The 21,678-nt window shown below is 59.9% G+C and overlaps 1 long non-coding RNA gene across 1 annotated transcript in view; it reads right to left on the bottom strand.

Annotated features, from left to right (window-relative positions):
* LOC123366491 overlaps nt 1–21,284 on the bottom strand; it is a 36,967-nt gene extending 15,683 nt beyond the window's left edge. The window contains exon 1 of the long non-coding RNA XR_006578107.1: nt 21,200–21,284. This is a non-coding gene — a long non-coding RNA (uncharacterized LOC123366491). The remainder of the gene's footprint in view (nt 1–21,199) is intronic.
* Between the last annotated feature and the right edge of the window lie 394 nt (nt 21,285–21,678).

The following is a 21,678-nucleotide window of genomic DNA, read 5'->3' as shown; positions in this document are numbered from 1 at the left end:
ATTCTAGTCTACATGTAGCTGCGTCTACAGTGGGGTCTAACTATACAGTACAGGGTGCAAAATATTTCATAGCACTGAGTGATGTACCTAGGTCAGTCTAATTTTCTGGCATAGACCTGGCTTCGGTTTATTTGTCTGCATTGGAGTGTATTTACTTTGCTCACAGGAGTGTTTTGAGGAATAACCAGTTAATGTGTAAAGAGTACTTTGAAGATGAAAGTGATAATTTATTATTACACTTACATGATTCCCTAAAATAGCTTCTAACCTTGTCCTATGATTTAAACTAATTTCCTAGTATGTTGCCTTTTCAAATTTTCCTAGCATCATGAATCTGTCTGGAAATGAGAAAGCATTTAGAATCTTTTCTAATTTCTACTAAATTTTAGAACATTCCTAGTTAAGGTCTGTGCCCTTATGTCACTTGTTTACATTCTCTGGTCCATCTCTGTGACCTCAAGCCTCAGATCTGCATGCATCTGAATTTTGGGAAAAGTTAGATAGATCCAGTAAACAAACAAACAAACAAACAAAAGATATTTAAATGACGAAGGCTTCTAGATCCCTGTCACACTGTGGTTCTCACCTAACTCTGGTAGGAACTTTTAGGAAATTTCTCCAGCACATATCCAGTTTAGAAGATTGAGATTTTCAAAAATGACTAGGAGATTTAGACACACAATTCCCATTGAAACTAATGGGAATTGTGTGGCTATATCCCTCACTCAGCTTTGAAAATCTCAACCATTGTCTGTTCAGAAGAGATCCTAGATGTATCCGCCTTTTGTGGCCACTTAAATGTACTAATAACAGAGCTAACGGAAGGGAAATAAGACTGCCACTTGCTACCTCTTCCAATATTCCTTGAAGAGTTCCAGTTTTGATGTGGCTGTCCAAACTATCTGTTAGGAGCACAGCTCCTAGCCTGGTCACTAGACAACCCCACAAGCTCAGCTGGGCTCAATGAGCCTTCTCCAAATGGCTGTACTTCCTGATTGGGCAAGAGATCCTGCGGCCTTCTACTTGAGCCCTTGCAGTGGTAGCAATACAGGTGCTGCTCAATGTGTACCACACCCGCAGTTACACTTGCCCCGGTCCCGCCTCCAGCCCTTGTTCCCGCCTGCTTCAAGGCCTTGTTCCAGTCTTAACCCCTTTCCGCTCCTGTCTTGTCTGCCTCTCTGTCCTGCTCCTACCTCTGGTTCTGACCTTTGTCTTGGCTCTCTCAGCACTGACTTTGGCTTATCTTTGGTTTGGTGTTCTGATCCTGACTCCAGTTCTGACCCTGGGCTTGGCTCATTGACCCCCATTCTGGCTTTACCCTCAGTCTAGTACCTGAGTCCTGGATATATGCTCACCACCAGGGCTGGATTTCCAATTAGGCACAATAGGCACGTTCCTAGGGGTGCCAGCATTCTAGGGGTGCCTAAAAGTTAAAAGTGGGTTAAAAGTTAAAAAGTTAATACAATAGAACCTCAGAGTTACAGACACCTTGGGAGTGGAGGTTGTCCATAACTCTGAAATGTTTCGTAACTCTGAAGGAAAGATTACAGACTTCATCCACATGGGGGGTTGGGGCTGCAGGGGAGGGTCAGGGCTCTAGGTGTGTGTATGTGTGTGAGAGTTGGAGCTTCTGACTCTCAGGGTGCCGGGGCTCCAGGCAGGGGGCTCAGGGCTTCTGCCCCGTGGGAGCACCAGGGTTCAGCGTTTTAGACCTGGGGGGAAGTGCAGCTTCGTTCCCAGTTTGAGCCCTGTGTGGGTCGCTGGAGCTTGGGGCTCCCCACAGCTGTGCTCCCTGCTTGGGGAGTGGGGTGCCAGGCCTTGGGGCTCTAGCTATAGGGGGAACGCTGGGGCTGAAACCAGCATTCCTCTTGAAGCTAAAGCCCTGAGCTCTGGCGCCCCGCACAGGCTGAAGGTGGGAACAGGGCTGTGGGGCTGAATCCTTGAGTGCCAGCACCCCCCGCACAGGGCTGAAACCAGGAGTGGGCCTATGTGATTGTTTTAATTACATGTATTTTTTATTATTAAATAAATATTTAAATTATAATGTATATTTCTTTTTGTTTAATTTTTTTACAGAAAACACGAATGTCAGCTATAGGCGGGGGAGGGGGCAGGCACCGAAGATGCTGCTCCTAGGAGTGCGTAAAGTGTAAATCTGGTCCTGCCCACCACTACTCCAAACTGCCACCACAGCCGCTAAACAAGGTTCAGCTCCAATCGCTAGGTAGGCTGCCCATACCCTTGCAGCTTACACTATCATAAATTCACAGAATTTAAGGCCAGAAGGGATCATCCAGTCTGAACTCCTGTATATCACAGGCCATTACATTTCATCCAGATACCCCTGTAATGAACATGGTAATCATAGAAGATTAGGGTGGGAAGAGACCTCAGGAGGCCATCTAGTCCAACCCCCTGCTCAAAGCAGGACCAACCCCAACTAACTCATTCCAGCCAGGGCTTTGTTAAGCCGGCCTTAAAAACCTCTAAGGATGGAGATTCCACCACCTCCCTAGGTAACCCATTCCAGTGCTTCACCACCCTCCTAGTGAAATAGTTTTTCCTAATATCCAACCTAGACCTCTCCCACTGCAACTTGAGACCAGTGCTCCTTGTTCTGTCATCTGCCACCACTGAGAACAGCCTAGCTCAATCCTCTTTGGAACCCCCCTTTAGATAGTTGAAGGTAGCTATCAAATCCTCCATCACTCTTTTCTTCTGCAGACTAAATAAGCCCATTTCCCTCAGCCGCTCCTCATAAGTCATAACCTGTGTTTGACAAAAGCATATAATCCAGAAAGGCATCCAGTCTTGATCTGAAGACTTCAAGAGGTGGAGAGTCCACCATGTCCCTTGGTAGTGTGAGAGACCCAGGCCAGTGGTGTACAGGAGTCTGGTCCTATTAGTATCCAGGAAGTGGGCGGGCGAAGCCCGCCCACTGCTAAAGGACCTCCCCCCAGCCTAAGGAGAGGATCCACAGGTCCGGGACACTAACTAAGTACGTGGGACAACTAATGAAAAAAAACAGGAGCGGGAGTGAGGTCATAGGGCTAAACGAAGGGAACCAGATGGGGACACCGAGCAGAGAACCCCGGACAACGCCCACTGCTCCTCGAAGGCGTCAAGGGAGCCAGTGGACGCCGCCCAGAGGAACTCCGCCCGGATGCGTGAACGGACGGAGGAGCGGAAATAGGCCCCACAGTCGCAGGAAATCCCATCGGCCAACCTCCTCTCCCTGGTTTTATAGATGGCCAGTTTGGCCAGGACTAAGAGGAGGTTGACAAGGAGATCCCGCGACTCCGTGGGGCCACGGATAGGGAGTGCATAGACAAACAGGTGAGGGGAAAAGTGCAACCAAAAACGCAATAGGAGATCCAAGAGGAGCCGGAACAGGGGCTGCAACCTGGCGCACTCTAAATAAACATGCGCCAGGGTCTCCTTCACGCCGCAAAAGGGGCAGGTGTTGGGGACAGGGGTAAACCGCGCCAAGTACACGCCCGTGCTCACGGCCCCGTGAAGGAGCCGCCAACTGACATCCCCGGCGGGCCTCGGGACTAGGGCAGAATACAGGCTGGCCCACCGGGGCTCCTCACCCTCGAGAGGTGGCAGGAGGTCCCGCCATTTTGTATCGGGGCGGGACGCGAGGGTGAGGTAGTGAAGCGTGTGGAGCACGAGCGTGTACAGATGTTTTCTTGGCGCGGTCTGGAACAAAACCGGCTGCAGATCGGGCAGCCGGCTTGCAGTGAAAGGGCGAGGGGGGTGATTGGGGCCACGGGGCAGGGGCCCGATAAAAAGATCCACAGGGCCCGGGGTGGAAGGTGGGCGGGGCGTGCCCTCTCGCAGGACCCGGTCGAGGTAAACCCGAGCAGCGGGCAGTAAAGCGGCCTTCACCTCCTGAAGTACGCGCCGGGGGGTACGAGGGCTGGAGAGCCCCATGCGCTGAGCGAGCGTCAGGGGATCCAGCCAGTCTCCCCGGTCGTAGTCCAGGAGGTCTCCGACCCTGGTGACTCCCGCCAAGACCAGCCTCTGGCGCACCGCGGGGGACTCCGCCACCTGCACACGGAGCTGGGGGTTGTGTAGCAGGGGCTCCGCGAGGAGATCGACCCCCACGGTGGCCGCCACGGACCTGGTCGTTGAAAAGAGCTTCCAGGTCCGGAGGAGGTCTTGGTAGAAGACCGGCAGCCCAGAGAGGTCTCGCGGAAGACCTCTCGGATGGAGAGAAAAGAGCTGCCGGTCGTATCGGAGCCCTCGGAAGCGGCGGAGGAAGGTGTGTGCCAATACGCTCCACGCCGGACTACCCACACCGTACAGGAGCCTCTGCAGGGCCTGGAGGCGGAAGACGTGGACCTGAGTGCGCAGGCACTTCAGGCCCTGCCCCCCCTCCTCCAGGGGCAGGTGGAGGACCCCTGCAGAGACCCAGTGCGTTCCTGGCCAGAAGAACTCCAGAACCGCCGTCCGGAGGTTGGCCAGGAAATCCGGGGCCGGGACCAGGGTGTTGAGCCGGTACCAGAGCATGGACAGGACTAATTGATTCAGCACCAGCGCCCTCCCCCGGAGAGAGAGGCACCGGAGTAGTCCTGTCCATTTCCGGAGCCGCGCCCTCACCCCGCCCTCTAAACCATGCCAGTTCTCCGGCGGAGACGGATGCGTGGCAGAAAGGTAAACGCCGAGATAGAGCAGCGGACCCGCGCTCCACCGGATGGCCTGAAGCGCGGGTGGGAGGGAGCTCGCCTGCCACCCGTCCCCTACCACCAGGCCAGAGCTCTTGACCCAGTTGACCCGGGCGGAGGAGGCCGCCGAATAAATGGCCTGGCAAGCCTCCACCCGCGCCAAGTCGCCCGGGTCCTGGACCACGAGGAGCACATCGTCGGCGTACGCCGACAGGACCAGCCGCAGCTCCGGCTCCCGGAGCACCAACCCCGTCAACCTCCGACGGAGGAGACAGAGGAAGGGCTCGATCGCCAGAGCGTACAGCTGACCCGAGAGGGGACACCCCTGCCGTACTCCTCGCCTGAAGCTGACCGGCTCGGTCAGGGTCCAGTTGAGCCTGACCAGACACTCCGCGGAAGTGTACAGCACCTGGAGAAAACCCACAAACTGGGGTCCGAAGCCTAACGCTTGCAGAGTGCCCAGGAGATACCCGTGATCCACCCTGTCGAACGCCTTCTCCTGATCCAGGGACAGGAGGGCGAACGACAGACCATCCCTACACCCTAATTCCAGAAGGTCCCGGACCAGATACAAGTTATCAAAGATCGTGCGGCCCGGGACGGTGTAGGTCTGGTCCGGGTGGACCACGTCCGCCAGCACGGACCCTAGCCGAATCGAAATGGCCTTCGCAACGATTTTATAGTCCGTGCTGAGGAGCGAGATGGGACGCCAATTCCGTAAATCGTGGAGGTCCCCCCTCTTCGGCAATAAGGCGAGCACGGCTCGCCTGCACGAAAGAGGGAGGACCCCGCTCCGCAAAGACTCGGCCCAGACGGTGACTAGGTCTGGGCCGAGGACGTCCCAGAACACGCGGTAGAACTCCACGGTCAGCCCGTCCATGCCCGGAGATTTATTGGTGGGCATGCGACGGAGGGCTTCCGAGAACTCGGCCAGAGTGAGAGGCAGCTCTAGCCGGTCCCGGTCGCCCGCGCTGACCGTCGGGAGTCCGTCCCAGAGCACTTTGCAAGCGTTAGGATCGGTCGGATCCGGGGAGAAAAGAGCCGCGTAGAAGGCCCTGGCCCTCCCGCAGATCTCCGCCGGATCCGTGAGGGGGGTGCCGTCCTCCGCCAAGAGGCAGGTGACGTGCTTTTTGGCCCCCCTCCTTTTCTCCAGGGCGTAGAAGAAGCGGGAGCCGCGATCCATCTCCCGAAGGAGGCGGATGCGGGATCGAACAAAGGCACCCCGGGCTCGATGATCCTCGAGGGCCCGGAGCTCCTCCCGCTTCTCCCGGCACGCTCCGCAGAGGGATGGATCCTTGGGGCTGGCGGCCAGACGCCTCTCCAGCTTCAAAACCTCCCGTTCCAACTGCTCTATCGCCGCATCCCTCCGTCGGCTGGCGCCCCGGGTGTAGTCGCGGCAGAAGAGCCGGGCGCGCACCTTCCCCAGGTCCCACCATCGCCGCGCCGAGGGAAAGGCGCGTCTCTGCCCTCGCCAGGCCAGCCAGAACTCCCGGAAGGACGCCACGAAGCCCACGTCCTCCAGCAAACTATTATTAAAATGCCAGTAGGCCGGCCCCGGCCTCTCCGCGCAGAGAGAGGCCGTTACGGTGGCAAGGTGGTGATCAGAAAAGGGGGCCGGCCGAACGCTGGAGGAGTGGGCTCGTGAAAGGTGGAAACGTGACAGATAAATGCGGTCCAGCCGGGAGTGGCGCGACCGATGGGCCTCCACCCGGACGAAGGTGAAAGTCGAGACGTCGTCCGGGTGGTGGTCGCGCCAGACGTCCACCAGGGAGTGGCGTTCGACGATCTCCCGGAGGACGTCCGCTGCGGCCGGGCACTGCTCGGTCCCCGAGCGGTCCCGTTCCTCGAGGGTGGTGTTAAAGTCCCCGCCCAGGACCAGGCACTCACGAGGATCCAGGGAGCCGAGGAAGGCGGACGCCAGCCGATAAAAACGCAACCTCTCCGGGCCCGATGTCGGGGCATAGACGTTGACGAGATTAACCACAAGCCCCTCCATGCGGACCCGGAGGTGCAGCAGGCGGCCCGGCACAGCCTCGGCGACCCCCAGCACCTCGGGCCGTAGGTCGGGGGAGAACAGGGTCGCCACTCCCGCCGAGCGAACCGAGAGGTGGCTAAAGTAGACCCTGTCCCCCCACTCCAGCCGCCAGCTAGCTTCAGCGGCCGGATCCGTATGGGTCTCCTGCAGGAAAACCACAGAGTACCCTCCGTCCCGAAGGAAGGAGAGCACCTGGCTCCTGCGGAGACCCATCTTACAGCCCCGGGCGTTCAAAGTGGCAAAGATGATCGTCGCCATGAGGAGTGTTGGGGGGGATCCTCGCCGGCAGACACGCCCACGGCCTCCGTCGAGCCGCGCAGCAATCCGTGACCAAACCCGTGGGTGAGGAGAGAGTCACGGAAGAAGCAGACCCGCCGGTAGGTCGCGGCGGCCTGCTTCCCGGTCCCCTTACCCTCCCCTATGAGGGCCTTTGCGGCCCGGAGGATTAGATGGAAATCCCCCCACCGCTGGAGCGCAAGATGGACTTTGTTACGGGAGCCACGGACGTCCTCAAGGAACGCCCGCAGCTCCTCCCTCAGCGCATGGGGGGGCGGGGTAACGGATCGAGAACCGTCCCCCAGCGGGGCCCCCATCACAGCCCCGTGGCCCACCAAGGCGGGCAGGCAGGGGGCAGACCCTCGACGTGGCGTCCGATGGGCCGACGCCACGCGGCCCGCCCCGCTCCCCAGTTCAACAGGGGGCGGCGGAAGGAGAGCAGCAGCCCCTGATGGGTGAGAGCAGGGAAAAACAACTAAGGCCGCACCCTGGGGAGTATCCCGAGGGGCGGCAATGGCATCACGGGAGGTGGAGGGGACAAGAGTAGGGCAAGGGGTCGGTTGGCCCACACCCAAGAGGGACACCCCCTGGGAATCGGGTCCGGGCAGCGGGGCATCGGCCGTCGCCTCGATGGGCTCGGCGGCCGTCAGCGGGGTGCCACCCGCAGCCGGGATGATGGAGGATCCCAGGGGACCCTCAGAGGCAGGAGCAGAAGCGGCAGTCAGGGGAGGGGAAACCGGGGACAGGGGGACCGAGGTGAGGTCACTCAGATCGAGGCCCGCTAGTAAAGGGTCGTCCTCCCCCTGCGTAACCGGGGTCAGACCCAGGGCCTCGATCTCCTCGTAGATGGAGGGGAGATCGCCGTCCGCCACCCCGGGGCCCTCCCCGCCAACACCCGAAGCGACGCCCACCTCAGTCCTCGCGGAGGCTGCGGATGGCAAGCGGGCAAGGGGGGCTCCCTCGGGGGCTTCCTCAGGAAGGGACCCTGGAGGAGGGGCAGCGTCACCGTCCGGTGCTGCCACGTCACGCCCAGCCGGCACCACAAAACGGGCGTCGTCGGGGGGCAAGGCGGAAGGCTCGTCATCAGAGACCCCCTTCCTGCTCTTCCGGGGGGCCTCCGAATCCGAAAGATGTAATGGGACCGGAGCCTTCCGCTTGCCCCGCTTCCCCTGCACTAAGGACCAGCCCTCCATGGCATCATCCGGGGGCTGGCTAACAGGGGTCAGGTCTGGGGGCAAGGGCAGCGGCTTAGGGACTCGGGGAGGCAACGGAGGGGCAACAGGAACGAGGGAGAAGTCTCCCTGGGGCGGGCCCTCTCCCACACCCGGCGTTATCTCCGCCGCACCCTCTTCCACAGCGGTGGACTGAGAAGGAGGAGGGGCAGCGTCAGGTGCTGGGCAGCTAGGGGCACTGGCGGTGACGGGGCCGGCGCCATACCGGGGCTCGGGGGTCCCGGACGCTCCTCTGTGCCGGGCCAAGGGGCAGTCCCTCCGGACGTGCCCCATCGCCCGGCAGAGGTAGCACCGGGCCTCCCCCGTTGAATAATGCACCCGGTAGCGGGCTCCCTGGTAGGGGACCACAAAGGACCCCTCGAGCGCCTCTCCGTCACGTGCCGCCGGCGGCAGTTGAAGCTGCACCTGCCGGCGGAACGAGAGGACGTGACGGAGGGCGGGGTCCTTGCAGCCCAACGGGAGAGGGCTGATGACAGAAATAGGGCGCCCCAGGGCAGAAAGGGCGGGTAGCAGGGCGGCATTGGGCAGGAAGGGAGGGACGGAGGTCAGGACCAAGCGGACCCCCAGGTCTTCCAAGGGCTCCAGGGGCACAAACAGGCCCCCCACCGCCAGACCCGTCTCTACCGCTTCCTGGGCGGCGGCCTCCGACGCCAGGAAGAAGACCACCTTCCCGTACATTTTGGAGGCCGCCACAATGGCCGTGGGCCCCACTACCCTCGCCAACGCCCTCACATAGGTTTCGACGTGGGGCGAGGCGGGCACCAGGAGGCAACGGACGCCGTGCTTCCTAGTCAAGGTGGGGAAGGGGCCCCGGCCACTAAAGATGGTAGTGGAAGCGGCAGGCGGAGGAGTAGCGGCAGGCGGGGGGGCCGCCGCCACCTGGGCATATGCCCTGGGGGCCGGGGGAGGGACACCTGCGGAGCTGGTAGAGGGAACAGCGGGGAGGGATGCCGCGGCCGGTAGCGGGACCACGGCAGCGGGGGTAGTCCCCGCCATGGAGGGCCTGGTCTTTATAGCTGGGCCCTTACCCTTCTTCCCACCCCGACCTTTCCGACCGGCTGGGGGGGCTCCCTCCGAATCGGAAGGGGCGAAGGACGTGGCAGCAGCGGACGTCTCCCCGATACTCGCCGTTGCCGGTGCCCCAGCGGGGGCAGTGGCAGGTAAACCGGCAGCGGCGGTCGAGGTAGAGGCTTGGGGATCGGACACGGAGGTTTTGGGAGGAGGGGCGGTGGGAGCATCGCGAGGGGTCTCCCCCGCCGCGTCCCCCGCCATAACGAGAGCGGGAAGGGGGACAAACAGCGAGGGGAGGGGAGGGAAAGGAGGCGACCACCCCTCCCCGCTAGGCTGCAGGCAGGGGAGGAGGGTGCCAGAAAGGGAAGGCTAAAGGGGCGTGGGGAGCAAGCAAGGACCCAGGGACGGGAGGGTGGCAGGCCACCGACCCAGAGGGGAATTCCGGCTCCTCTAGTTGCACTAGGGGATCAGGGGGGGCTAACAGCATGGGGGGGGGTGCAGTGAACAAGGGCAAACTCAAAAGGGGGAAGGGCACAAGCGCATGGGAGGGGGCATGGGCGCACGAGGGGAGGGGCCAATCAGGGCTGGGGGATCACGTGGGGGGGGAAAGTTGAGCTAGGAGCGGGGCAGAGGGACCATGGGGCTAGCTGCAGGGCTGGGGCAGGACAATCAGGGCCACAGAGGGAAATGGGTGGGGCAGACAAATGTGGCAAAGGAGAGGGGGCCAGGCCAAGGGGGTGGGGGTGGGGGGTGCGCCCACGGGCACTTGTGCAAAAAGTCAATGCAGCTGGCTGCTGCTGCAGGCCCAAATGGTGGAGGTGGGCGTGGCAAGCCAGGTGAGCAGCTCAGTCCCAGAGGCATGAGAATGAGGCAGATGGAAAAACACCAGCGGGGGTGGTGGAGGGGGCAACGACGGTGGTGGGGGCGAAGGGGGACACAGATGGACCGGGGGCAGGCTCCACGCCACACCCCCAGTGTCCCAACAGACACAGTCCAAGCCCCCACCACAAGAGCACAGTCCGAAAAATACTCAGTCCTTAGGTGCCCCCTCCACAGTGGCCTTCAGAGTCTCTACGAGGTCCGCCAGCAGCAGCAGGCAGCACTCTCCTTCTCCTCGGGGCTCCAGCAGCTCCCCAGCAGCTAACACAGCAGCTCCAGGTGGTGGTCTGGTGGCCAGGCAGGAGGGACCCCGCTCAGAAGATGGTGGTGGTGGCTTCCTCAGCAACAAGGCCTGGAGCTGGGGTCCCTCACTCCCCTCCTCCGGGGAGCGGGCCAGCAGCCCCCCCCCCCAAAGGGGCTGTAGGTGGAGAAACAGCAGCAACTGAGGTGGTCCTATTAGTATCCAGGAAGTGGGCGGGCGAAGCCCGCCCACTGCTAAAGGACCTCCCCCCAGCCTAAGGGGAGGATCCACAGGGCCGGGACACTAACTAAGTACGTGGGACAACTAATGAAAAAAACAGGAGCGGGAGTGAGGTCATAGGGCTAAACGAAGGGAACCAGATGGGGACACCGAGCAGAGAACCCCGGACAACGCCCACTGCTCCTCGAAGGCGTCAAGGGAGCCAGTGGACGCCGCCCAGAGGAACTCCGCCCGGATGCGTGAACGGACGGAGGAGCGGAAATAGGCCCCACAGTCGCAGGAAATCCCATCGGCCAACCTCCTCTCCCTGGTTTTATAGATGGCCAGTTTGGCCAGGACTAAGAGGAGGTTGACAAGGAGATCCCGCGACTTCGTGGGGCCACGGATAGGGAGTGCATAGACAAACAGGTGAGGGGAAAAGTGCAACCAAAAACGCAATAGGAGATCCAAGAGGAGCCGGAACAGGGGCTGCAACCTGGCGCACTCTAAATAAACATGCGCCAGGGTCTCCTTCACGCCGCAAAAGGGGCAGGTGTTGGGGACAGGGGTAAACCGCGCCAAGTACACGCCCGTGCTCACGGCCCCGTGAAGGAGCCGCCAACTGACATCCCCGGCGGGCCTCGAGACTAGGGCAGAATACAGGCTGGCCCACCGGGGCTCCTCACCCTCGAGAGGTGGCAGGAGGTCCCGCCATTTTGTATCGGGGCGGGACGCGAGGGTGAGGTAGTGAAGCGTGTGGAGCACGAGCGTGTACAGATGTTTTTTTGGCGCGGTCTGGAACAAAACCGGCTGCAGATCGGGCAGCCGGCTTGCAGTGAAAGGGCGAGGGGGGTGATTGGGGCCACGGGGCAGGGGCCCGATAAAAAGATCCACAGGGCCCGGGGTGGAAGGTGGGCGGGGCATGCCCTCTCGCAGGACCCGGTCGAGGTAAACCCGAGCAGCGGGCAGTAAAGCGGCCTTCACCTCCTGAAGTACGCGCCGGGGGGTACGAGGGCTGGAGAGCCCCATGCGCTGAGCGAGCGTCAGGGGATCCAGCCAGTCTCCCCGGTCGTAGTCCAGGAGGTCTCCGACCCTGGTGACTCCCGCCAAGACCAGCCTCTGGCGCACCGCGGGGGACTCCGCCACCTGCACACGGAGCTGGGGGTTGTGTAGCAGGGGCTCCGCGAGGAGATCGACCCCCACGGTGGCCGCCACGGACCTGGTCGTTGAAAAGAGCTTCCAGGTCCGGAGGAGGTCTTGGTAGAAGACCGGCAGCCCAGAGAGGTCTCGCGGAAGACCTCTCGGATGGAGAGAAAAGAGCTGCCGGTCGTATCGGAGCCCTCGGAAGCGACGGAGGAAGGTGTGTGCCAATATGCTCCACGCCGGACTACCCACACCGTACAGGAGCCTCTGCAGGGCCTGGAGGCGGAAGACGTGGACCTGAGTGCGCAGGCACTTCAGGCCCTGCCCCCCCTCCTCCAGGGGAAGGTGGAGGACCCCTGCAGAGACCCAGTGCGTTCCTGGCCAGAAGAACTCCAGAACCGCCGTCCGGAGGTTGGCCAGGAAATCCGGGGCCGGGACCAGGGTGTTGAGCCGGTACCAGAGCATGGACAGGACTAATTGATTCAGCACCAGCGCCCTCCCCCGGAGAGAGAGGCACCGAAGTAGTCCTGTCCATTTCCGGAGCCGCGCCCTCACCCCGCCCTCTAAACCATGCCAGTTCTCCGGCGGAGACGGATGCGTGGCAGAAAGGTAAACGCCGAGATAGAGCAGCGGACCCGCGCTCCACCGGATGGCCTGAAGCGCGGGTGGGAGGGAGCTCGCCTGCCACCCGTCCCCTACCACCAGGCCAGAGCTCTTGACCCAGTTGACCCGGGCGGAGGAGGCCGCCGAATAAATGGCCTGGCAAGCCTCCACCCGCGCCAAGTCGCCCGGGTCCTGGACCACGAGGAGCACATCGTCGGCGTACGCCGACAGGACCAGCCGCAGCTCCGGCTCCCGGAGCACCAACCCCGTCAACCTCCGACGGAGGAGACAGAGGAAGGGCTCGATCGCCAGAGCGTACAGCTGACCCGAGAGGGGACACCCCTGCCGTACTCCTCGCCCGAAGCTGACCGGCTCGGTCAGGGTCCAGTTGAGCCTGACCAGACACTCCGCGGAAGCGTACAGCACCTGGAGAAAACCCACAAACTGGGGTCCGAAGCCTAACGCTTGCAGAGTGCCCAGGAGATACCCGTGATCCACCCTGTCGAACGCCTTCTCCTGATCCAGGGACAGGAGGGCGAACGACAGACCATCCCTACACCCTAATTCCAGAAGGTCCCGGACCAGATACAAGTTATCAAAGATCGTGCGGCCCGGGACGGTGTAGGTCTGGTCCGGGTGGACCACGTCCGCCAGCACGGACCCTAGCCGAATCGAAATGGCCTTCGCAACGATTTTATAGTCCGTGCTGAGGAGCGAGATGGGACGCCAATTCCGTAAATCGCGGAGGTCCCCCCTCTTTGGCAATAAGGCGAGCACGGCTCGCCTGCACGAAAGAGGGAGGACCCCGCTCCGCAAAGACTCGGCCCAGACGGTGACTAGGTCTGGGCCGAGGACGTCCCAGAACACGCGGTAGAACTCCACGGTCAGCCCGTCCATGCCCGGAGATTTATTGGTGGGCATGCGACGGAGGGCTTCCGAGAACTCGGCCAGAGTGAGAGGCAGCTCTAGCCGGTCCCGGTCGCCCACGCTGACCGTCGGGAGTCCGTCCCAGAGCACTTTGCAAGCGTTAGGATCGGTCGGATCCGGGGAGAAAAGAGCCGCGTAGAAGGCCCTGGCCCTCCCGCAGATCTCCGCCGGATCCGTGAGGGGGGTGCCGTCCTCCGCCAGGAGGCAGGTGACGTGCTGTTTGGCCCCCCTCCTTTTCTCCAGGGCGTAGAAGAAGCGGGAGCCGCGATCCATCTCCCGAAGGAGGCGGATGCGGGATCGAACAAAGGCACCCCGGGCTCGATGATCCTCGAGGGCCCGGAGCTCCTCCCGCTTCTCCCGGCACGCTCCGCAGAGGGATGGATCCTCGGGGCTGGCGGCCAGACGCCTCTCCAGCTTCAAAACCTCCCGTTCCAACTGCTCTATCGCCGCATCCCTCCGTCGGCTGGCGCCCCGGGTGTAGTCGCGGCAGAAGAGCCGGGCGCGCACCTTCCCCAGGTCCCACCATCGCCGCGCCGAGGGAAAGGCGCGTCTCTGCCCTCGCCAGGCCAGCCAGAACTCCCGGAAGGACGCCACGAAGCCCACGTCCTCCAGCAAACTATTATTAAAATGCCAGTAGGCCGGCCCCGGCCTCTCCGCGCAGAGAGAGGCCGTCACGGTGGCAAGGTGGTGATCAGAAAAGGGGGCCGGCCGAACGCTGGAGGAGTGGGCTCGTGAAAGGTGGAAACGTGACAGATAAATGCGGTCCAGCCGGGAGTGGCGCGACCGATGGGCCTCCACCCGGACGAAGGTGAAAGTCGAGACGTCGTCCGGGTGGTGGTCGCGCCAGACGTCCACCAGGGAGTGGCGTTCGACGATCTCCCGGAGGACGTCCGCTGCGGCCGGGCACTGCTCGGTCCCCGAGCGGTCCCGTTCCTCGAGGGTGGTGTTAAAGTCCCCGCCCAGGACCAGGCACTCACGAGGATCCAGGGAGCCGAGGAAGGCGGACGCCTGCCGATAAAAACGCAACCTCTCCGGGCCCGATGTCGGGGCATAGACGTTGACGAGATTAACCACAAGCCCCTCCATGCGGACCCGGAGGTGCAGCAGGCGGCCCGGCACAGCCTCGGCGACCCCCAGCACCTCGGGCCGTAGGTCGGGGGAGAACAGGGTCGCCACTCCCGCCGAGCGAACCGAGAGGTGGCTAAAGTAGACCCTGTCCCCCCACTCCAGCCGCCAGCTAGCTTCAGCGGCCGGATCCGTATGGGTCTCCTGCAGGAAAACCACAGAGTACCCTCCATCCCGAAGGAAGGAGAGCACCTGGCTCCTGCGGAGACCCATCCTACAGCCCCGGGCGTTCAAAGTGGCAAAGATGATCGTCGCCATGAGGAGTGTTGGGGGGGATCCTCGCCGGCAGACACGCCCACGGCCTCTGTCGGGCCGCGCAGCAATCCGTGACCAAACCCGTGGGTGAGGAGAGAGTCACGGAAGAAGCAGACCCGCCGGTAGGCCGCGGCGGCCTGCTTCCCGGTCCCCTTACCCTCCCCTATGAGGGCCTTTGCGGCCCGGAGGATTAGATGGAAATCCCCCCACCGCTGGAGCGCAAGATGGACTTTGTTACGGGAGCCACGGACGTCCTCAAGGAACGCCCGCAGCTCCTCCCTCAGCGCATGGGGGGGCGGGGTAACGGATTGATGACCGTCCCCCAGCGGGGCCCCCGTCACAGCCCCGTGGCCCACCAAGGCGGGCAGGCAGGGGGCAGACCCTCGACGTGGCGTCCGATGGGCCGACGCCACGCGGCCCGCCCCGCTCCCCAGTTCAACAGGGGGCGGCGGAAGGAGAGCAGCAGCCCCTGATGGGTCAGAGCAGGGAAAAACAACTAAGGCCGCACCCTGGGGAGTATCCCGAGGGGCGGCAATGGCATCACGGGAGGTGGAGGGGACAAGAGTAGGGCAAGGGGTCGGTTGGCCCACACCCAAGAGGGACACCCCCTGGGAATCGGGTCCGGGCAGCGGGGCATCGGCCGTCGCCTCGATGGGCTCGGCGGCCGTCAGCGGGGTGCCACCCGCAGCCGGGATGATGGAGGATCCCAGGGGACCCTCAGAGGCAGGAGCAGAAGCGGCAGTCAGGGGAGGGGAAACCGGGGACAGGGGGACCGAGGTGAGGTCATTCAGATCGAGGCCTGCTAGTAAAGGGTCGTCCTCCCCCTGCGTAACCGGGGTCAGACCCAGGGCCTCGATCTCCTCGTAGATGGAGGGGACATCGCCGTCCGCCACCCCGGGGCCCTCCCCGCCAACACCCGAAGCGACGCCCACCTCAGTCCTCGCGGAGGCTGCGGATGGCAAGCGGGCAAGGGGGGCTCCCTCGGGGGCTTCCTCAGGAAGGGACCCCGGAGAAGGGGCAGCGTCACCGTCCGGTGCTGCCACGTCGCGCCCAGCCGGCACCACAAAACGGGCGTCGTCGGGGGGCAAGGCGGAAGGCTCGTCATCAGAGACCCCCTTTCTGCTCTTCCGGGGGGCCTCCGAATCCGAAAGATGTAATGGGACCGGAGCCTTCCGCTTGCCCCGCTTCCCCTGCACTAAGGACCAGCCCTCCATGGCATCATCCGGGGGCTGGCTAACAGGGGTCAGGTCAGGGGGCAAGGGCAGCGGCTTAGGGACTCGGGGAGGCAACGGAGGGGCAACAGGAACGAGGGAGGAGTCTCCCTGGGGCGGGCCCTCTCCCATGCCCGGCGTTATCTCTGCCGCACCCTCCTCCACAGCGGTGGACTGAGAAGGAGGAGGGGCAGCTTCAGGTGCTGGGCAGCTAGGGGCACTGGCGGTGACGGGGCCGGCGCCATACTGGGGCTCGGGGGTCCCGGACGCTCCTCCGTGCCGGGCCAAGGGGCAGTCCCTCCGGACGTGCCCCATCGCCCGGCAGAGGTAGCACCGGGCCTCCCCCGTTGAATAATGCACCCGGTAGCGGGCTCCCTGGTAGGGGACCACAAAGGACCCCTCGAGCGCCTCTCCGTCACGTGCCGCCGGCGGCAGTTGAAGCTGCACCTGCCGGCGGAACGAGAGGACGTGACGGAGGGCGGGGTCCCTGCAGCCCAACGGGAGAGGGCTGATAATAGAAATAGGGCGCCCCAGGGCAGAAAGGGCGGGCAGCAGGGCGGCATTGGGCAGGAAGGGAGGGACGGAGGTCAGGACCAAGCGGACCCCCAGGTCTTCCAAGGGTTCCAGGGGCACAAACACGCCCCCCACCGCCAGACCCGTCTCCACCGCTTCCTGGGCGGCGGCCTCCGACGCCAGGAAGAAGACCACCTTCCCGTACATTTTGGAGGCCGCCACAATGGCCGTGGGCCCCACTACCCTCGCCAACGCCCTCACATAGGTTTCGACGTGGGGCGAGGCGGGCACCAGGAGGCAACGGACGCCGTGCTTCCTAGTCAAGGTAGGAAAGGGTCCCCGGCCGCTAGAGATGGAAGTGGAAGCGGCAGGCGGAGGAGTAGCGGCAGGCGGGGGGGCCGCCGCCACCTGGGCATATGCCCTGGGGGCCGGGGGAGGGACACCTGCGGAGCAGGTAGAAGGAACAGCGGGGAGGGATGCCGCGGCCGGTAGCGGGACCACGGCAGCGGGGGTGGTCCCCGCCATGGAGGGCCTGGTCTTTATAGCTGGGCCCTTACCTTTCTTCCCACCCCGACCTTTCCGACCGGCTGGGGGGGCTCCCCCCGAATCGGAAGGGGCAAAGGACGTGGCAGCAGCGGACGTCTCCCCGATACACGCCGGTGCCGGTGCCCCAGCGGGGGCAGTGGCAGGTAAACCGGCAGCGGCGGTCGAGGTAGAGGCTTGGGGATTGTACACGGGGGTTTCGGGAGGAGGGGCGGTGGGAGCATCGCGAGGGGTCTCCCCCGCCGCGTCCCCCGCCATAACGAGAGCGGGAAGGGGGACAAACAGCAAGGGGAGGGGAGGGAAAGGAGGCGACCACCCCTCCCCGCTAGGCTGCAGGCAGGGGAGGAGGGTGCCAGAAAGGGAAGGCTAAAGGGGCGTGGGGAGCAAGCAAGGACCCAGGGACGGGAGGGTGGCAGGCCACCGACCCAGAGGGGAATTCCGGCTCCTCTAGTTGCACTAGGGGATCAGGGGGGCTAACAGCATAGGGGGTGCAGTGAACAAGGGCAAACTCAAAAGGGGGAAGGGCACAAGCGCATGGGAGGGGGCATGGGCGCACGAGGGGAGGGGCCAATCAGGGCTGGGGGATCACGTGGGGGGGGAAAGTTGAGCTAGGAGCGGGGCAGAGGGACCATGGGGCTAGCTGCAGGGCTGGGGCAGGACAATCAGGGCCACAGAGGGAAATGGGTGGGGCAGACAAATGTGGCAAAGGAGAGGGGGCCAGGCCAAGGGGGTGGGGGTGGGGGGTGCGCCCACGGGCACTTGTGCAAAAAGTCAATGCAGCTGGCTGCTGCTGCAGGCCCAAATGGTGGAGGTGGGCGTGGCAAGCCAGGTGAGCAGCTCAGTCCCAGAGGCATGAGAATGAGGCAGATGGAAAAACACCAGCGGGGGTGGTGGAGGGGGCAACGACGGTGGTGGGGGCGAAGGGGGACACAGATGGACCGGGGGCAGGCTCCACGCCACACCCCCAGTGTCCCAACAGACACAGTCCAAGCCCCCACCACAAGAGCACAGTCCGAAAAATACTCAGTCCTTAGGTGCCCCCTCCACAGTGGCCTTCAGAGTCTCTACGAGGTCCGCCAGCAGCAGCAGGCAGCACTCTCCTTCTCCTCGGGGCTCCAGCAGCTCCCCAGCAGCTAACACAGCAGCTCCAGGTGGTGGTCTGGTGGCCAGGCAGGAGGGACCCCGCTCAGAAGATGGTGGTGGTGGCTTCCTCAGCAACAAGGCCTGGAGCTGGGGTCCCTCACTCCCCTCCTCCGGGGAGCGGGCCAGCAGCCCCCCCCCCCAAAGGGGCTGTAGGTGGAGAAACAGCAGCAACTGAGGTGGTGGGGGGGAAATCTACTAGCCAGCCAGCAAGCAGACAGCAGAGAAAGGGGGTGGGTGGTGGTGTCTAGCCCAGCCAGGGGAGCAGCCGGAGCAGGAACAGCAGCAGCAGCGAGGGCCCAGCAGGAACAGCAACAGCAGCAGCAGCCCTCTCCCTCCTAGCCTCTACAGCAGAGGAGTCAAAGGGGGATCTTCTGGCCACTGGAGAAAGAATTTTCTGTTCCCTGAGTGACCAGAGCAGGGGCTGCACTAGAGTAATCAGGAACCTGCTAGAACCAATTAAGGCAGACAGGCTGATTAGAACACCTGCAGCCAATCAAGGCAGGCTAATCAGGGCACCTGGGTTTAAAAAGGAGCTCACTCCAGTCAGGCAAAGGGGAGCCAGTGGAGAGGAAGTGAGTGTGAGGAGCTGGGAGCAAGAGGTGCAAGGAGAGGCTGTGGCTGTGCTGCTGGAGGACTAAGGAGTACAAGTGTTATCAGACTCAGGGGAGAGAGCTCAGTGGTTTGAGCATTGGCCTACTAAGCCTAGGGTTATGAGTTCAATCCTTGAGGGGGCCACTTAGGGATCTGGGGCAAAAATTGGTCCTGCTAGTGAAGGCAGGGGGCTGGGCTCAATGACTTTTCAAGGTCCCTTCCAGTTCTAGGAGATCTCCAATTATTATTATTTATAGACACCAGGAAGAAGGTTCTGTGGTGAGGATAAAGAAGGTGTTTGGAGGAGGCCATGGGGAAGTAGCCCAGGGAGTTGTAGCTGTAATGCAGCTGTTACAGGAGGCACTATATAGACAGCTGCAATCCACAGGACCCTGGGCTGGAACCCAGAGTAGAGGGTGGGCCCTGGTACCTCCCAACTCCTGATCAGACACAGGAGAAGTTGGCCCAGAGTGTGGGGAAGATCACTGAGGTGAGCAAATCTGCCAATAAGTACAGAGCTCACCAAGGTAGAGGAGGAACTTTGTCACAGTAGTTTGTGCCAATGGTTAAGCACCCTTGCTGTTTCCAATTTGAATTTGTATGAGTACAGCTTCCATCCATTTGTTCTTTTTATGCCTTTCTCTGCTAGATTAGAGCATGCTTTAGCACTCATTATATTCTCCCCAAGAAGGTACTGCCATCAAGTTACCTCTCAATTTTCATTTTGATAAATTAAACAGATTGGGCTCTTTACCGCTTTTGCACTGTAAGGCATTTTCTCCAGCTCTCATCACTTTTTATGGCTATTTTCTCCAACCTCTAGTTTTTCAACATCTTTTCTTAAATGTGGATACCAGACCTGTATGCTGTATTCCAGTATCAGTCTTACCAATGCTGTATACAGAGGTAAAAAAACCCACCATTTGCATGAAGAAGATAATCTTCTGGTTTATGCAGAGCAAACCAGACTGATCTGTATTAATGGAGTCTGACAGAACATTTTCCTACGTGCTCGCCAAAATTTTGATGAGGATTTTATTGCCAACAATAAGAAGTGATATAAAACATATAACACAGGGACCTTCTTATGTAAATGAATTATATGACTAACATAGTTGTTTGTCTCCTGAGAACTCAGAAATTCAGCCCTTCTCAAAGTACAGCCATTATGGCTGAGTTCTAATGAAGTTGTCAGGTCCTGGAGACTTGTTCAAGGACAGCTATTGGATAATATTTCTTCATCTCTGTAATTTCAAAAGCCCAACAGCAGAACTATCTCTCGTGGTATCTTCAGTTGTGTTTAACCCTATAGAGGGACTGTAAAATGATCACCTGAGACTTACCTCCTGCTGCAGATACTACATGTGAGATTCTGCTGGAAAGCAGTGAACAATATCGTTTGAATATTGATTGTTTCCTTTGTCTGAGATAAGTCCCATTTCATTGCAAGCCTGGCTGGAAGAGTTCCTTTTTACTGTCCAAAGACTTTCTTTTTAACTCCAATATTTTTTCTGTTATCTTTTGCATCAACCTCCAGAGTGAGTCTTTCAAATACCATCATATTATGATAGCAACTCCCTGGATATTCAGCCACTTCTATCTGATTTATTGGATCTGGATTGTTTCCTAGGACTCAGTCCAGAATAGATTCTGATTGTGATGCTTGCACAATGTTAAAGGGAAACAATCCCGTATTATATTCAGAGGGATGCACCCTTATTTGATCATATCCCCACTCTAATTCTAGCTATGTCTAGGCTGTTAAAATCCCCTGTGGATAATATTTTACTCTTTTTACATAGATCCTTATGTGAACAAACATTCTTTCAGGCTGCCCTGGAGATGCATAACAGTTTCTTCACATTTTTCTTTTTGGTACATTTCTCTCTTGCAGTGCATTCTAAATGGTCTCTTCTGTAAAGCTAATCTGCATTTCTTTTCAGCTCTTTAGACTTCTCCAACCATAGCCATATTTCAACACTCCCCCACAACCAGGTTTATGTGTCTAAAGCTTTGTCTAGACTAGACTTGCCATTTTTTTAAGGCTATTACCACTGGTTGAGCTCCATCAGTGGTAGGAACAGTGGAAGAGCCACTGGCATTTTCACATGTGTGCTAAGTGGATTTTCTCTGAGCAGGGTTAGGGGACACAGTGGGAAAAATATTGGCAGCCAGTCTACCCCAGCATACAGTAGTTGGTGCTTAATTGGGAGTAGAAATAATGTGAAATCTTTGGTTAAAAAGCTCAGTGCAGACACAGCCTCAATTACCCCATGGACTTTTTAACTTGTTTTGAAGGTTTAAGCTGAAATGTTTAAGCCATTTCCAATAATTAAATTAGACACAAAAAATGTTAACAAAATTCTTACAACCATTTAGCTGAGAAGCTCTAGTGCTTCCATGTTGTGCAGCCGGCCCTTGAAGTTTGGCGGTTGAGTGGCCTTTGTGTCAGGGATGTGATGTGCCTTTCGCTGCATCTGTGAAAATGTGCACAAATTTGTCCACTTCTTTTCAGTCCACTCCTTCTTGGGGAGTTCCCTCATGGGTCACTCTTCCTTTTTACAGTTCTTTTCGGGGATTACCTTTATTCTTCTCCTTGTCAGGTCTCTCCCTTGTCCTTCTGATCTTTTTACCCATAATTTTTCCCTGTGGCTCACCTGCCTCTGCTGCTGTCTGATGTCAGAATGAGTTGGGGGCTGCCAGGCAGCAACGGGGCATCAGCTGCTGAGATCAGAGCATTGTTGCATCATCTCCTGTGATGAAATATATTCAGGACACAGGGGGGTCCCAGCTGCCTTTAAACACGTACTGTTTTTTTCCATTGTGCCCCTGCCTCATTAAAGGCACAGGAGGGATAAGTCTCAGTAAATGAGGCAGCTGTTCAATATTTCTTTTTATACTCATCTTTCATATACCACAGATGGAAACCAAAAAGACTAGAATGTGTGGACCTAGGTCTTATTTATTGCACTTTATATAAACCCTTCACTGAACGCAGAATTCTGGGAGCATTGTACAACTCAGGAGCACTTTTTTCCTTCTCTCTCTTTTCTCAGTGAGG

This window comes from Mauremys mutica, chromosome 3 (genome assembly GCF_020497125.1).
Source record: "Mauremys mutica isolate MM-2020 ecotype Southern chromosome 3, ASM2049712v1, whole genome shotgun sequence".
In the NCBI taxonomy this organism is placed as follows: domain Eukaryota; kingdom Metazoa; phylum Chordata; order Testudines; family Geoemydidae; genus Mauremys; species Mauremys mutica.
The sequence above is the reverse complement of the archived record's forward strand: the minus strand, read 5'-3'. Positions and strand labels throughout refer to the sequence as shown.